General features: G+C 42.7%; 1 protein-coding gene across 2 annotated transcripts in view; it reads right to left on the bottom strand.

The window, feature by feature from the left end:
- LOC126094517 (protein goliath-like) overlaps positions 1-14,675 on the bottom strand; it is a 618,703-nt gene that overhangs the window by 36,350 nt on the left and 567,678 nt on the right. The gene's annotated exons all lie outside the window — the stretch shown is intronic.

Here is a 14,675-nt window from a genome sequence, read left to right as displayed (position 1 = left end):
AACCGAAGTGTACTGCCGCAGGGGCTCACAGGTTTATATACAAATCTATTACCTGTACAAATGTAATACTGAAATTTCATCACTCGACATTAATTATTGTTTGGTGTTGCGATTTTTTTTACCCGTCAGCGTATTTGTCATTCTTTGTGACATGTGGTAGTAACTTATCGATCTGCTTGATCCCGTAGTGTATGTTACGTTAATGCAACTACCGCTCGCTTAGCTCAGAGTTCAGCATTCTACAGTAATCGCTGCCCGCTGATAGTGGTTTCAGTAGTAGCTTGCTGTTGCACACGAGCGCTTAGCGTGCAGGACTGGCGGCGGTGCAGTCAGTGCAGTGTTAGATGGGCAGTGGGATTTCAGACGATGGGCGTGCCGACATTGCTCCAACATACTTCCAAATTTGCTTTCGGGTGTAATTACTCACTCCGTGTTCTATTCAGTTTAAGGTTTCAGTGTGAAACGATTAATGTCACACGGTGGCATGCCGATTATTGCCAACACCGACAGTATTTAAAAGTAAAACTTTCATCCATTCTGGATTTGGAACACTGCGACTGTCTTGTTAAAGGTTTCAGGAATTACTGCAACCAATCGCCGTTTTTTCTTCAGTTTTTATTTATTCATGACCGGTTTCGAATCGCCTGGCGATTCATCTTCAGATGATACAATTTAGTTTGGAGTATTGTGGGGTCATGCATCTGTGACAAATATAGAGACGAAAAAGTGAGCACTGTATGTGGGGAAAAATATTAAGATTGTAAGATTAATCTGATGGTATTACTCACTGTTTTTCATTCTTGTTGCAAGCACTGCCTGGAAAACATAATGTATGCTTACCAGTATCGTTAAATATCAAGTGAAACAGGCACTTTTCCACCGATGGCGACTCCCACATACTTTACAAAATGTAGACAAACCAAAGTGTATGGCTCTTGATATCTCCAAAGAGTTTTGTGGAGCCAAAGATTTTCTTTGCTCATTTTTCGTTTTGTGTGGCATTCGTAATAAACTAAATAATATACATCCCAAAATACGGTTTACAGTTGAACACCAAACACAACAGGGAATTAATTTTCTTGACTTAAACATAACATGTCACAACACCAAACACAAATTCCAGATATACAGGAAAACCACCCAAATCGGCATAAACTAGGTTTTTTCAGATCAGCACTCAACCATGTAAACAAAATTCACGCTGAACCTGCTGTAAAAACCAAGGAACTAAACATTTTAAAAACAATAGCCCATAACAATGCTTATGACCCAACCATAGTTGACAAACCAGATGCAAAATTGAAAACTAAGCAAAAACTGTCAACAAACCTTTCCTCGTCACCAGAAGAAACTAAATATGTCTGTATGCCTTTCCTTGGTAATGTACATCACTTGCAAAACTATTCAAACCACACAAAGTCAAAATCAGTTTCCACACAAACAACAAAATACAAAACAAAATAATTCACAAGATTAAAACAACCAGCCCACTATATCACATATCAGGTATATAGAAATTATACTTGTGACAGCTGTTCTTGCTACTACATAGGCGAGACAGGAAGAAATTTTGAAATCCGATACAAGGAGCACACTGACGCACTCTATTTAAATAATTTAAATAAATCCAATTTTGTAGCCCATTTTGCCCAAAATAAACATTCAATCACAGATATAAAAACCAACATCCACATTCTACACGTTGTAGACAAAGGAATTTTATTGACCTCTTGAAACAGCTAGAAATTTTCATGCATAGCAATAAAACACCCCACACCATCTTGAATCAACAAACTGATTTAGCAGATAATCCATTCTTCCAAAATTTTAAAGAGTCCTTAAATTTGAAAAACTAGTAAATGCTGTACTCATCCACTCCCATACCCATTCTATCCTCTTTATTGAGCAATGAGAAACATGCTAAACATAACTTCACTACCAGAAATAGTGTCCGAAACACTTTGTTGTAGATAAGAAAGTAATGTAATAAATATATATTTTATTACGAATGCCACACAAAACGAAAAATGAGCGAAGAAAATCTCTGCCTCCACAAAACTCTTTGGAGACAACAACAGCCATACTCTTTGGTTTGTTTATATTTTGTAAAGTATGTAGGAGTCGTCGTCGGTGGAAAAGTGCCTGTTTCACTTGATATTTAACGATACTGGACAGCATACATTATTTTTTCCAAAGCAGTGCTTGCAACAAGAATAAAAACAGTGAGTAATATCTTCAAACTAATCTTTCAATCTTAATATTTTTTCGTCTCTATATTTGCCACAGATGCACGACCCCCACAATACTCCAAACTAAATTGTATCATCTGAAGACGAGTCGCCAGGCGATTCGAAACCGGTCATAAATAAATAAAAATTGAAGAAAAAACGGCGATTGGTTGCAGTAATTCCTGAAACCTTTAGTATTTAAAAGTGTTTGAAATGAGTAATGATTTCTGCAATAAACTGTACAGTTTGTGATCCGCTAAAATTCGCTGTTCGTAATCGGACCCGTCATTATCTGCTCCCTCAAAATACCAGTAAATGAAATACATATATAATTAACTTCTTGGAATGGAGAGGGGCAGCATCGCCCTCGTATAGCGCATCTCGTGGTCATGTTATAAAACGATGGAAACTGCAGAACTGTATATGCACATTGACTGTGATAATCCAGAGTGATGTAAAACCGCAACGTGTTGCAGTAAGAACTTCTAGAGGCATGGAATCAATGAGGGCGAGGATACGCTGCTAGCGAATACCCGTCAAGCGGTTAGTAGGCGCGTCCTCAAAGCATCGACAGTTATTTCAGGAGGACCAGAGTGAACAAGATGGCGACCGACCGTAACTCAGAAGCGTTGGACGGGCGACATGTCAGCTAACGTGTAGGCCATGCAATAATTGGTTCTCGTTTTTCGAAGCAGGCTAGCACATTCATCGTCACATGTGACCAGGCATTTTCCTGCTGAAATATGACATGTGGAGCATGCAGGAGGGGTAGTGCCTCGGGCTCTGAAATCCCCTTCATGTAACGGTTGCTGTTCACGTTGCAAAAATAACGGTACTTAGCAGGCGAGATGTCATGTTACAGACAATGGCGCACCAAATCAACAACTTGGCGTTTGTCCGCTATACAGCTAACCACAGCACCCTAACCGATTAAGCTCATCGAGGTAGCGTCCACCACTTACAGGGCCATCATTGTAGGACAAATTGAAGCGAGACTTGTCCGAAAACACTATATTTTACCACGCAACACGCCAGTGCACACTACAGTCTAAGGCGTTGATGGTTTCCAGTCAGTGGAAGCTTACACAATACCGCACGTGCTACGGGTTCAGCCTTCAGCAGACCGCGTCGAATAGTCATGCCGGACATGTCGCGAATCGTTGCAATGCTCTAACGTCAAGCCAACACTGTGGACGGAGCTGTTCTGACTGTCATGGTTACGGGGACAAAGTGGCGGACATCCAGCGCTGTGGTCGCATTGTGAAGTCCAGTACGTGCTCGTCGCTGTGTACGACCCTTTTTCATCCACTGGCGTCATACACGCAACAGAGTTGTAACAGCGGGCTCCGTACAGACCGCAATGTCACGGCACGACAAACCTGTTTCCCGGTAACCAATCATTCTGTCTGTCCGAACTGATATTGCGCTGTTTGATGTGGACGAGGCATGCTTGTACTTGCTTGCACGTTTCCACTTCGTTTTATGGCTCTGCACCGACTGAGCGTAATGTAACGCTGACTTGTGGTTGGTTTAAAAGAGGGGGAAAAGGACCAAACTACGAAGTCATCGGTCCCTTGTTCCTAATAAAACAATGCCACAAGTATGAGAATAAAATAGACGAGACATATAACACAAAATGGAAAGAAAGAAAAGATAAGAACGAAAGAAAGGAAACGAACACTAAAAGGCAGAAAAGAGGATAGAACAACAGAGAGATGCAAGAAACAGAAGAGAGTAAAACTAGGAAGCAGATTACAGTGGCTGGCCGACCACGAAAATAAAAAGGAAAAGCCAGCCACCCTGCAACACGTTAAAAGCTTCACCCTAAAATCACGTGGAGGACACAGACGGACAAAGGACAGGCGCTAAAACTCAGATCGAATGATAAAACCCACCCTTACGGATGAAACGTAAAGCCAAATCAGCCGATGAGGCGTTGTCTGCTATAAATAATCAACGATAACGAGTCTGGCAACCGAAGACGAAGTCGCAGGGCAGCCAAAGAAGGATATAGCAGAAGAATATGGGCCACTGTCAACCGGGCGCCGCATCGACACTGAGGTGGGTCTTCACGGCGCAGGCGGTAGCCGTGGGTCGCCCATGCATGGCCAAATGAGTCAGAACAAGAGTCCCTGCGAGACGCCCTCATCGAGGACTGCAACACATTCGTAGTCCTCTTAATGGCTCGCAGTTTGTTGTGCGTACTGAGATTTTGTCATTCCGTCGCCCAAAGCTGAAAAACCTTGCGGCGCAATAACGAACGCAGGTCAGTTGCGGGGATGTCGACCTCCAGAAGTGATTTCCGTGTAGCCTGTTTGGCCAGCCTGTCAGCAAGTTCATTTCCTCGGATTCCGACGTGACCAGGGGTCCAGAAGAACACCACTGAACGACTGGACCGTTCCAGGGCATAGATGGACTTCTTGATGGACGCTACCAAAGAATGTCGAGGGCAGCACTGGTCAATAGTTTTCAGACTGCTCAAGGAGTCAGTACATAAAATACTCCCCAGGGCATGAACGGACATACTGAAGTATGAAGAAATGGCCACCAGCTCTGCGATGAACACACTGCAGCCAGCGGGTAAGAAATGCTGTTCAATATGGCCACCGTGCACGTAGGCAAAGCCAGCGCGACCTTCAACCATCGAGCCGTCGGTGTACACCACTTCAGAGCCCCGTAACACGTCAAGAATCGAGAGGAAGTGACACCGGAGAGCTCCAGGGTTCATGGAGACCTTAGGGCCACGTGAAAGGTCCAGACGAAGCTCTGGACGAGGCGTACACCATGGAGGAGTACGTGAACGGACCGCAAGTAGAGGTGGTAAAGGGATGAACTCCAGTACGTAGAGAAGGGACAGCACACAATAGACGGCGATGCTGGGTCTACGTGCATGCCACCTCTCTGCACTCTTAACTACACTACCGGCCATTAAAATTGCTACACCACGAAGATGACGTGCAACAGACGTGAAATTTAACCGACAGGAAGAAGATGCTGTGATATGCAAATGATTAACTTTTCAGAGCATTCACACAAGGTTGGCGCCGGTGGCGACACCTACAACGTGCTGACATGAGGAAAGTTTCCAACCGATTTTTCATACACAAACAGCAGATGACCGGCGTTGCCTGGTGAAACGTTGTTGTGATGCCTCGTGTAAGGAGGAGAAATGCGTACCATCACGTTTCCGACATTCATAAAGGTCGGATTTTAGCCTATCGCGATTGCGGTTTATCGTATCGCGACATTACTGCTCGTGTTGGTCGGGATCCAATGACTGTTAGTAGAATATGGAATCAGGGGGTTCAGGAGGGTAATACGGAACGCCGTGCTGGATCCCAACGGCCTCGTATCACAAGCAGTCGAGTTGACAGGCATCTTATCTGCTTGGCGGTAATGAATCGTGCAACCACGCCTCGATCCCTGAGTCAACAGGTGGGGACGTTTGCAAGACAACAATCATCTGCACGAACAGTTCGACGACGTTTGCAGCAGCACGGACTATCAGCTCAGAGACCATGGCTGCGGTTACCCTTGACGCTGCATCACAGACAGGAGCGCCTGCGATGGTGTACTCAACGACGAACCTGGGTGCACCAATGGCAAAACGTCATTTTTTTGGATGAATCCAGGTTCTGTTTGCAGCATCACGATGGTCGCATCCGTGTTTGGCGACATCGCGGTGAACGCACATTGGAAGCGTATATTCGTCATCGCCATACTGTCGTATCACCCGGCGTGATGGTATGGGGTGTCATTGGTTACACGTCTCGATCACCTCTTGTTCGCATTGACGGCACTTTGAACAGTGGACGTTGCATTTCAGATGTGTTACAACCCGTGGCTCTACCCTTCATTCGATCCCTGCGAAACCCTACATTTCAGCAGGATAACGCACGATCGCACGTTGCAGGTCCTGTACGGGCCTTTCTGGATACAGAAAATGTTAGACTGCTGCCCTGGCCAGCACAATCTCCAGATCTCTTACCAATTGAAAACGTCTGGTCAATGGTGGGCGAGCAACTGGCTCGTCACAATACGCCAGTCACTACTCTTTATGAACTGTGGTATCGTGTTGAAGCTGCATGGTCAGCTGTACCTGTAGACGCCATCCAGCTCTGTTTGACTCAATGCCCTAGCGCAACAAAGCCGTTATTACGGCCGAGGTGGTGGTTCTGGGTTTCTGATTTCTTATGATCTATGCACCCAAATTGAGTGAAAACGTAATCACATGTCAGTTCTAGTATAATATATTTGTCCAATGAATACCCGTTTATCATCTGCATTTCTTCTTGGTGTAGTAATTTTAATGGCCAGTAGTGTACTTATCAGGATTTGTCTGTTATACATGTCCTCCGACTTTGGTGTAACTGAAACTATTCCTTCCGGGCGTTGGAGCTTCCACAAACAGTAAAGTATATTCGTCAGCAGATGCCCACTATCTTGGTATAGCATTAAATAAGTCAGACAGGATACTTCCTACAACTACATCTCCTTTAACGACTAAACTCTACTTGGCGTGCGGTGAGACACCAAAGCTCGAGCGCAGCTAGTCAAAGCAGTCGTACCTTCTTTGGAGCTGAGCTCCCAAGGGCACGGCTCACGTCTGAATGCACTCTGCGCAATCTGCCTACTTACTGACGACCAGGAAAGAGAAAGTCGCGCTACTAACATGGATACCAACGCAATTCAGGGGTCGCAGTGGCTGGGGGTTAATATAGTCATCCTGCCCTTTTTTTTGTAATTGAATTTCGAGAGAACATTTGACAGGGTACACTCTAGTGTTAGAAAATGATTCAAACGGTTCTAAGCACTATGGGACTTAACATATGAGGTCATCAGTCCCGTAGACTTAGAACTACTTAAACCCAACTAACCTAAGGACATCTCACACATCCATGCCCGAGGCAGGATTCGAACCTGCGACCGTAGCAGCAGCGCGGTTTCAGGTTGAACTGCCTTGAACCGTTCGGCCACAACAGCCGGCTCTCTAGTGTTAGAAGACGAATGCGCGATCCAACATAATTGACGAGGTCTCTAAGCAGATGGCCATTGTGAAGGTGACGAGTTCGAAACACTGTCGCATCTTTGCAACTTCTCGATGTATTATCTATCTGATACTGTAATGCCTCGTCTACAACAACATAACTTTGAGTATATGACATCCTCGTGTTATCCATACCATTAATTCATCGTCCACAGTTTAAAAATATGAATTTGCAAAAAAATTGTCGACTTTTGTTTTCGCTTTCGTGAGGTTTGTGATCCTTTTATTTATGAGAGATAATTCGGTATAAAAAAATTTAGTTCCATCCCTGTGCCTTTTCAAGGATTCATCAGCATATTTTAGAACACAGCGTCAAGACAGCGGGATTCCAGATAAGCTGGGAACTAAGTGTCCGTTAGATGCGAGATATAAAATATTGTGAGAGTGTTGTCATTTCTCCCACTATCCCACTAAAAAAAAAAAAAAAAAAAGAAGAGAGAGAGAGAGAGAGAGAGAGAGAGACCCATCGATTACTCTGTGTATGTGAAGGTAGAGTTGCGCGTTCTGGTCCTCGACGGGCCAACCTAGCCCCACCTACCGCCGTGTCAACCTCTGTCAGTGGCGTCATCGGAAGCGGTATGGAGTGACATGTGGCCAGCACATCGCACTACCGGGCGTTGTCAGCTTTCTTGACCTTGGAACCGCCACTAATTTGTCAAGCAGCTCCTGTTGGCCTCAGGAAACTGAGTGCACCCCGTACCAGCCCCAAACCAAGAAAATATTCCTGGCAGTACCGGTACTCAATGCATCTGTGGTTAATCAAAATACCAGCCTGCCACTTCAAAGCACCGTACATCTACACTGACGAAAAAAAAATCGCAGCACCAAGGAGTTGGTGCGAAATAAATGAAAAGTGGTAGGTGTTTTTTCTCAAAATACGAACGTGTATATGAGGCGACGGCTCGACTCGTGATCAGAATTAGTTATTAACCTATTTTTTTCATCACTGGTTATTTTATTTATTTATGACATTTGACAGATAATATAATGAAAAAAACCACGTGTATCTGCATAAAGTTTCAGTTTATGTTTTCCACGGTCGTATGACAAATACCATCCTACAACGTCATTCGCGTCATTAGTTATCGCGGTTTGACTTGGGCTTTCCAAGCCTGCCCCTCGTCTTTGAATTACAAATAGTAAATAGTCAAATAACGTATGAAATTCAGTACAACTTCATGAAAATGGATGCGTTTTTTTTATTACCACTCAAATGATATAAATTACATAATGTGACCGCTGAAGGAAAATATACACCGGGTGATCAAAAAGCCAGTATAAATTTGAAAACTTATTAAACCACGGAATAATGTAGATATTGGCCTCTCAGGTCCCCAGACCTCAGTCCGTGCGATTATTGGCTTTGGGGTTACCTGAAGTCGCAAGTGTATCGTGATCGATCGACATCTCTAGGGATGCTGAAAGACAACATCCAACGCCAATGCCTCGCCATAACTCCGCACATGCTTTACAGTGCTGTTCACAACATTATTCATCGACTACAGCTATGGTTGAGGAATGATGATGGACATATTGAGCATTTCCTGTAAAGAACATCATCTTTGCTTTGTCTTACTTTGTTACGCTAATTATTGCTATTCTGATCAGATGAAGCACCATATGTCGGATATTTTTTGAACGTTTGTATTTTTTGGTTCTAACAAAACCCAATGTCATTCCAAGCATGTGTGTCAATTTGTACCTCTCTATCTACATTATTCCGCGATTTATTCAGTTTTCAAATTTATACTGACTTTTTGATCATCCGGTATATTAAAAAGTGGTTGATGGGGGATTCGAACCGTCGCCTCGTGCATGACCCGCTTGCAACGCGCGGACGTTAACCGCTTTTTTTTTTTCAATTTATTGGTCATAACATTCTACAGTAGTACATAATTTTCAACTGACATTTAAAAGTATTAAAACAAACTAAAATTAATTACAGGTTCCTTGATATTTTAGAAGAAATACAAGTCTAGACCAGAGAGTGATGTTCGTCATCTACATCTACATTTATACTCCGCAAGCCACCCAACGGTGTGTGGCGGAGTGCACTTTACGTGCCACTGTCATTACCTCCCTTTTCTGTTCCAGTCGCGTATGGTTTGCGGGAAGAACGACTGTCTGAAAGCCTCCGTGCGCGCTCGAATCTCTCTAATTTTACATTCGTGATCTCCTCGGGAGGTATAAGTAGGGGGAAGCAATATATTCGATACCTCATCCAGAAACGCACCCTCTCGAAACCTGGCGAGCAAGCTACACCGCGATGCAGAGCGCCTCTCTTGCAGAGTCTGCCACTTGAGTTTGCTAAACATCTCCGTAACGCTATCACGCTTACCGAATAACCCTGTGACGAAACGCGCCGCTCTTCTGTGGATCTTCTCTATCTCCTCTGTCAACCCTACCTGGTACGGATCCCACACTGATGAGCAATACTCAAGTATAGGTGGAACCAGTGTTTTGTAAGCCATCTCCTTTGTTGATGGACTACATTTTCTAAGGACTCTCCCAATGAATCTCAACCTGGTACCCGCCTTACCAACAATTAATTTTATGTGATCATTCCACTTCAAATCGTTCCGCACGCATACTCCCAGATATTTTACAGAAGTAACTGCTACCAGTGTTTGTTCCGCTATCATATAATCATACAATAAAGGATCCTTCTTTCTATGTATTCGCAATACATTACATTTATCTATGTTAAGGGTCAGTTGCCACTCCCTGCACCAAGTGCCTATCTGCTGCAGATCTTCCTGCATTTCGCTACAATTTTCTAATGCTGCAACTTCTCTGTATACTACAGCATCATCCGCGAAAAGCCGCATGTAACTTCCAACACTATCTACTAGGTCATTTATATATATTGTGAAAAGCAATGGTCCCATAACACTCCCCTGTGGCACGCCAGAGGTTACCTTAACGTCTGTTGACGTCTCTCCATTGAGAACAACATGCTGTGTTCTGTTTGCTAAAAACTCTTCAATCCAGTCACACAGCTGGCCTGATATTCCGTAGGCTCTTACTTTGTTTATCAGGCGACAGTGCGGAACTGTATCGAACGCCTTCCGGAAGTCAAGGAAAATAGCATCTACCTGGGAGCCTGTATCTAATATTTTCTGGGTCTCATGAACAAATAAAGCGAGTTGGGTCTCACACTATCGCTGTTTCCGGAATCCGTGTTGATTCCTACAGAGTAGATTCTGGGTTTCCAAAAACGACATGATACGCGGGCAAAAAACATGTTCTAAAATTCTACAACAGATCGACGTCACAGATATAGGTCTATAGTTTTGCGCATCTGCTCGACGACCCTTCTTGAAGACTGGGACTACCTGTGCTCTTTTCCAATCATTTGGAACCTTCCGTTCCTCTAGAGACTTGCGGTACACGGCTGTTAGAAGGGGGGCAAGTTCTTTCGCGTACTCTGTGTAGAATCGAATTGGTATCCAGTCAGGTCCAGTGGACTTTCCTCTGTTGAGTGATTCCAGTTGCTTTTCTATTCCTTGGACACATATTCTGATGTCAGCCATTTTTTCGTTTGTGCGAGGATTTAGAGAAGGAACTGCAGTGCGGTCTTTCTCTGTGAAACAGCTTTGGAAAAAGGTGTTTAGTATTTCAGCTTTACGCGTGTCATCCTCTGTTTCAATGCCATCATCATCCCGGAGTGTCTGGATATGCTGTTTCGAGTCACTTACTGATTTAACGTAAGACCAGAACTTCCTAGGATTTTCTGTCAAGTCGGTACATAGAATTTTACTTTCGAATTCACTGAACGCTTCACGCATAGTCCTCCTTACGCTAACTATGACATCGTTTAGCTTCTGTTTGTCTGAGAGGTTTTGGCTGCGTTTAAACTTGGAGTGAAGCTCTCTTTGCTTTCGCAGTAGTTTCCTAACTTTTTTGTTGAACCACGGTGAGTTTTTCCCGTCTCTCACAGTTTTACTCGGCACGTACCTGTCTAAAACGCATTTTACGATTTCCTTGAACTTTTTCCATAAACACTCAACATTGTCAGTGTCGGAACAGAAATTTTCGTTTTGATCTGTTAGGTAGTCTGAAATCTGCCTTCTATTACTCTTGCTAAACAGATAAACCTTCTTCCCTTTTTTTATATTCCTATTAACTTCCATATTCAGGGATGCTGCAACGGCCTTATGATCACTGATTCCCTGTTCTGCACTTACAGAGTCGAAAAGTTCGGGTCTGGTATCAGTAGGTCCAAGATGTTATCTCCATGAGTCGGTTCTCTGTTTAATTGTTCGAGGTAATTTTCGGATAGTGCACTCAGTATAATGTCACTCGATGCTCTGTCCCTACCACCCGTCCTAAACATCTGAGTGTCCTAGTCTACATATGGTAAATTGAAATCTCCACCTATATAAAATGCTGAGGAAATTTATGTGAAATGTATTCCAAATTTTCTCTCATTTGATCGTATGTGTTTTTCAAAGATAAAATTATCATCGAAAATTGGAGTTCACATGACGGTTCTTCTGTGAAAGTTGGCGTATGTATCATAATAATTATTCAAGCTTAGTAGCTTGTGATGCTAGTCGGAGATGTACTTCCAAAAATCTCCTTCGCTCTTTTCTTTACTGGACAGTTAGACCACAATGATGTCTGGCGACGGCACCTTCGCACAGATACTCGTGTATTATGTACAATACACGAGTAAAACTTCTCTTGCAATTTTCTCGGAATTGCCGGAGCAGTGCATCTTACTAATTGCACACTATGTTGTTTTAATGGCCTACTAAACGTGTACAAAGTCTGAAGTAAATCTGTGATACGAACGGCGTGGCCTACCCTTGTGAGTTGAGGAAAATGGGCACTCCTTTCAGCAGCTCACTTAATAACTCTGTGGGAAATAACTAAGTAAACTATACTCAGAACGCTACGGAAAGAGTAAAGTTTCTTGCGTTTACCTTTCTAAATAAATATTCCTTTCACTAATAAATTCGAATGTTACAGAGACAGCGCTACGAGGCCTCTCGTCAACGTCCGTTTTCCACGGCAGAGAGAATAATATTCGTGATGCACCTTCCAGACAGCTTTCCAGGGACCACTTCAATTACGGGATGGGCTGCGTTAAAGTTAATTCGTTAGAACCCTGTAGTTTTGCCACTCGTACTCTTTAGGTGATGTGAATTGCTGCTACAATTCCCAACGAAGTGCGATATCCTTCGCTTCACTGTCAGTAGTTTAAAATAATTACTGGCCTCCAGTATGTCACCGAAAGTACGACAGAGAAATTTACTCCTGAACGTTCGCGTCGGCCATAGTTCTTACCCTCATATACGGAAGAAAGCCAACTTTCTTGAGTGTCAACTGGGCATTTAATAACGCGCAACGCCCTAAATTTTGCCTCCGTTTATCATGGTCACTATCTTCAACTGACAATATTTCACGTGTCACATTACACGTGCCGCTTTCTTGAATCGAGCGATATATGGCTGTCAGAAACATAACGAGCTTCTCCATGGCAACCAGCCTGAACTCCAAAACAATGAGCAAGTGCAGACCAACTAACATGACTCAATAAGGGCGCTGAACAGACAAGTGAAATCTTTGATTATACATTTTCGTAAAGCTTTTGATTAACTAATGTATCGACGCCCTTCGTAGGAAATACGTACGTGTGAAACATTTAACCATGTGGGCAAATTGGTGTGTGATTTCATTATGTGCAGAACGTAAACTGTTAAGCTAGACGTGCAGCCACGCATAGAAATAATTTCGGAAGTGGCCCAGTATTATCATCAGTCGTGTAACAAGCTAAATGACGTGACAAATGACGCATTCTTTCGTCAAATGATGCAGTTATCTGTGATAAGATATTGCGTGATAATAATTGTAAGCAGCGACGTACAGAATCTGGCGAAATAGCAGTTTAGTGCAAAAATTGTAACTACAAAAGCTTTCAGTGTAGACCAATATGAATTTATGCTTTTCGCGACGAATAAAAATATACAAACTTAGACTACAGAATTAATGAATTACAGGTGGAGTTAACTATGTCACACAAACACCAAGGAGCAACAGGACACTAGGCAATGTTAACTGGAACTTCCTTATAAATTCAGTTGTAGTTAATGCAAATTGCAGTTTGCTTACGTAAGATAATGTTTATAAAATTACATTTAGTTGATGGGATACCATATCGCATCCAAATTAGTGTGGGCAATTTACTAGGCTAGTATACGAAGCCATGGATTGTAAAAGTAATACGCAGAAACAATTTATAAATAAACGGTAGAATTGATGCTTAGTATAGCATATCGTATTGGAGGGAAGCGTGGAGGGTAAAAATCGTACGAGGAGGCCAAGAGATGACTGCACTGAGCAGATTCACAAGGATGTAGGTTACGGTAGTTACTCGGAGATGAACAGACTTGCACTGGATAGAGTAGCTTGGAGGGCTGCATCGAACCTGTCTTTGGACTGAAGGCAACAACAACACAAAAGCATTTGCGGCAAAACGTTGAAAATTTGGGAGATGAGAACTATCAGATACATGGTAACATCACAGGACACTCGAACGGAACGTAATCAAGAAAATGGTGTGTGCGGGGGAGGGGGGGGGGAGGGTGCCTTTGTCTTGTGCTGCTTACAGAGACTCTGTAGAAATATCCATTTACTTGAAACGGAGCTTTGGGAAGATCTCAAGAATGTACACCCGACGCCTTATATTTTAGTAAGGCTGTACGTCAGTGTTGTTGTGACATCTGTGTTAGCTGAGAGGCTATTTTCGAAGGCTGGTATTAATATCCCGCTAAGCAGAAAAAACTTTGGTCTCCAAGCTCTTGTCGTATCTTCTTCTTGGAGTTGACTGTCCGAAAGATGTGGGAAGTAAGTATTATTCACTTGTAAGTGTAAATCACGCTCTATGCACAAAAGATGTATAGGTAACATACATACAACAGAAAAAATTGGCTTCCTATACGAAAAAAAAAATTAGTTTTTTTCGGTCTTAAAAATGTATGTTACAATTTCAATTTTCGTGTAAAAGTGAGCCTAGTTTTGGATTCGTATTTTTTTGCTAGTATTTTGAAAATGACAGCATTTTTGAATTTCACTCCTTTCAGCCAACATCGATCACAGATGTTGGGTAGAACTTTTTTTTTTCAAAGTTAATAGTGATGATTTTCAAATACTATTTTCAGTTTAGAAGAACTGCTTTCTACTGATAAAGAAAGTTTAGCTGTAAAATAACACGACTTTTGCTGTAAAATTATTTCAAAAACATACATATATTTAGTTAATGTCATTCTCAGTATACTTCCCTCCTCTACCCCTACAATTCTCTATGCGAATTTTCCACTGGTGGAAATAATGCTGAACGTTTCCATCTGTGAGCTCTATGATGAACGTAACGCTTTTTCTTTCACTGCTTGAAC

This window comes from Schistocerca cancellata, chromosome 8 (genome assembly GCF_023864275.1).
Source record: "Schistocerca cancellata isolate TAMUIC-IGC-003103 chromosome 8, iqSchCanc2.1, whole genome shotgun sequence".
Lineage (NCBI taxonomy): Eukaryota > Metazoa > Arthropoda > Insecta > Orthoptera > Acrididae > Schistocerca > Schistocerca cancellata.
The sequence above is the reverse complement of the archived record's forward strand: the minus strand, read 5'-3'. Positions and strand labels throughout refer to the sequence as shown.